This window comes from Chrysochloris asiatica, unplaced genomic scaffold (assembly GCF_000296735.1).
Source record: "Chrysochloris asiatica unplaced genomic scaffold, ChrAsi1.0 scaffold00236, whole genome shotgun sequence".
Classification (NCBI taxonomy): domain Eukaryota; kingdom Metazoa; phylum Chordata; class Mammalia; order Afrosoricida; family Chrysochloridae; genus Chrysochloris; species Chrysochloris asiatica.
Window position 1 is genome coordinate 2,619,855 of NW_006408754.1, and position 3,936 is coordinate 2,623,790.

Here is a 3,936-nt window from a genome sequence, read left to right on the forward strand (position 1 = left end):
GATTCATAACCACTACGCTACCAGAGCTCCTTACGTATATAGTAGCTAAAGCAAACAGAAGAAATGAGGAGACAAAAGAGCTGAACAGAAAATTTCCAAGGGAAGGTCAAAAAGACAAAGTTAAGCATTTCAATGAAATGTGCACAGACCTGGAGTTAGAAAACCAAAAGGGAAGATCACAGTGAGCTTACTCAAGCTGAAAAAAGTGAAGAGAAATTTCAAGCCTCAGGTTATGATAATGAAAGACTCCATGGGTAAAATATTGATTGCAGTAGGAAGCATCAAAAGAAGAATGGAATACACTAAGTCACTGTACCAAAAAGATACAGCCAGTGTTCAACCATTTCAAGAGGTAGCATATAATCAAAACCCGATGGTATTGAAGGAAGAATAAGCTCCACTAGAAACATTGGTGAAATACAAAACTCTAGGAAGTGATAGAATACAAAGTGGACCTTTCAACAAGCTGATGCAGCACTAAAGGCACTCTTTCATCTCTGCCAAGAAATCTGGAAGCTGGCAACCTGGTCAACTGATCGGAAGAGATCCACATTAGTTGCCATTTCAAAGAGAAGTGACCCAATGGTATACAGAAATCATAAAATGATATCATTAAATATCATATGCAAGTAAAATTTTGCTGAAGATAATTCAAAAAAGATTGCAGCAATACAGTAGGGAGCTGAGAGAAATTCAACCTGAATTCAAAAGAGGATGTGAAACTAGGGATTTCATAGCTGATGTCAGATGACTCTTAGCTGAGAGTAGAGAATACCAGAAAGAAGTTTTCTTGTGCTTTATTGATTATGCAAAGGCTTTCTGCTATGTGGACCATGACAAACTACAAAAGAATGGGTGTTCCAGAATATTTAATTGTGCTCATAATGAATCTATTAGACAAGAAGGGTTACTGAATAGCTTAAGATCAAGAAAGTTATGCACCGGTGTTGTATCCTTTCACCATAATTATTCAATTTATATGCTCCGCAAGTAATCTGAGAAGCTTTATTGTATAGCGAACACGTAATCAGAATTGGAGAAAGAGTCATGAACCACCTACTATATGGAAATGACATACCCTTGTTTACTGGAATTGAATAGGATTTTAAATACTTACTAATGAGGATCTAAGACTACAGCCTTCAATATGGACTGCACCTCAATGCAAAGAAAACAAGTTCTTAACAACTGGGGAGCCTGGACTGGCGAGGTTGCACAGGGTCGTCAGTTACAAGTGATACCCAGTGTCCTCCACTTTCCACCGAGTCCCTATTGTGCGGCAGTCTCTGGGAAATGTCCGGCCTGCAATTGAAGTAATTCCGGACTGGGTTCTAGGAGGTAGCCGGGCATGACAGCGGCTTTAACAATTTATTGCAGGAGTGACCAGAAAGTGGAAGTTGTTCAACTGCTCACCAAGCAAAACAAAAGCAAAACTCACATAGCCTTTCTAAAAAAAGAACTAAGCTCCAAACTACCAAGAGAAATGTTAGGATAATACATAGAGAAATCGATGCTCTTAATGAACTTTTAGCTGTTGAAGGACAAACAATTGATGGAGTAGAATTGAGTAAGGGCAAACTCAAAGCAAAAGCCACTCATAGTACCAGTCAGCTTTCTCAGAAATTAAAGACAAGTTACAAAGCTTCTACTAGCAAGATTATTTACAGCTTTAAGATTATAACATTAAGTGCCATCTGCCAACTTGTGAAGGAGCGTATTGGTCACATAGATGGAATCTGGGTTGTGAGTGTTGCAAGGGCACAGCCAATGGGGCTGGGAACTGCATATGCATCGGCTTTGCTGTGGTGTATAGAAGGAGGAAAATGCCTTGTCAAATATTGAGGTCATGTCGGGTCAGTAAATTCTGTAAAATTTCATCCCTCAGTACAGTTGACTTTCACTGATTCTGGAGATCAGACTGCTCCTTTTTGGCGGTGTATGGTACAACTGCTGACACCTGAACCAATTGCAGATACAAGTGTAAGCAGCACATTTACTTAATCCAGAAACTCAAAATGAGCAACAAATACCTGAGAAGATGAAGTTGAGTTTTCTGATATAGCTGAACCTGATGAGGATATTTACAGTGATTGCCCTACCATTAGATCTACTCTGATATCGCTAAAGACACCACGGGGTGGTCATAGCAGCTGATTGGCTAGTTGGAGAGAAGCCAGCAGAGGCAGCCTGCTGAGACAGAGCAGCGAATCTGTATGAGTGGAAACATGTGAATTTATTCATTCTCTGAGTGTACACGATCAAGAATTAATACATTGTTGCACACATCCCGACCAGCAACTTGTGGTAACATCACCTCGAGACATAACTTTCTGTCTTTGGGACTTCAGGGATCCATCAATCCATTCTGAGAGTATGTTTTCAAGGCCACACTGACACTAACCTCTGCTGTGAGAGATAATGTTGTCTCAGGCAGTGATGACCACACTGTGAAAGTTTGGGGTTTGAAAAATATGAGATCCTCAATTGCAACTATCTGTACACGTCTGTCATTAACAGAATTAGTGCATGTGTTGGGCAAAATATTACTGTTGTTCCACATGACAATTGACAAGTTAGATTATTTGATATATCAGGAGTGCATTTAGCATGAGTTCCTTAAAGCAATAGGGCCATAGAAGAGTTGTATGTTGCTCAGCTTGGACTGAAGATCACTCCCTCTTTAGTCTGTTTACTTGTGGATTTGATAGTCAAGCCATTGGTTGGAACATAAACACTCCTGCATTGTTACAAGACAAATAAAAAAAGCCAATATTTCTTTGTCTCAGTGTTTGCCAGGGACCTGTAACTGGTGCCGACTTTTCTGCATATTAATCTGCCACTAATGTGAGAATCTGACCCTGAAAAATGTGTTTTATATATTCTTTTCACCTTGTACCCAGTTTTCATGAAATATACAGAAAAATGTGTGATCATATTTTTTCCTTGTTTTTCTTATGTGTATGCATGTCTTTTTGTACATTGACCTTGTCTGGTCAGTAGAATTAACTTCACTTCTCATGTAGCACTTCAAATTCTCATGAGTTATCCAGCATTCTACAGATGAACAGTAGGACATTTGTACTTATTGTGAGGAATATCGTATTCCATTTTCTAAAATAATTATACATATGCATGTAAAATCTGGACAGTAAATAAGGAAGACTGTAGAAGAATTGACTCATTTGAGTTATGGTACTGGAGGAGAATATCGAAAGTACCATGGGCTGCCAAAAGAACCAATACATCTGTGTTGGAAGAAATGTAGCCAGAGTGCTCCTTGGAGGCCAGGATGGCCTAACTTTGTCTCTCACACTTTGAACATATTGTCAGGAGGGACTAGTCGCTTGAGAAGGATATCATGTTTGGTGAGGTGGAGGGTCAGAGAAAAAGAGGAAGACCCCCAATGAAATGGATTGGCTAAGTGGCAGCATTGATGAACTCAAGCATGGCAACAGTTGTGAGACTGGCCCAGGATCAGGCAGTGTTTCGTTGTGCTGTGCATAAGGTCTCTATGAGTCGGTACCGATTCGATGGCACCTAACAACAACAACAACAAAGCCATGTATTGAAAAGATTGTAGAGCTAAATTTGAGTTGGATATGAATGGCAATAATGATCAAAGCTTTCATATTTACCTTCTACCTAAAGTTTTACCATATGCTATTAGTATGTATTCAACTTCAACACTAATTTCTATTATGTTGTTGTTGTTGTTGTTGTTGTGTGCCGTGGAGTCGGTTTCGACTCATAGCGACCCTGTACAGGGTTTCCGAGGCTGTAAATCTCTACGGGAGCAGAACGCCTCATCTTTCTCCCGCAGAACAGCTGGTAGTTTCGAACTGTAGGCCTTGCGATTCGCAGCCCAATTCGTAACCACTATGCTACCAGAGCTCCTTTTATTATAGTTCTATGAAAATACTCTGAGTTTTAGAAGTT

The 3,936-nt window shown here is 39.8% G+C and overlaps 1 pseudogene; it reads left to right on the plus strand.

Annotated features, from left to right (window-relative positions):
* Positions 1-2,760, plus strand: part of LOC102814283 — a 19,896-nt pseudogene extending 17,136 nt beyond the window's left edge.
* Positions 2,761-3,936: the final 1,176 nt, after the last annotated feature.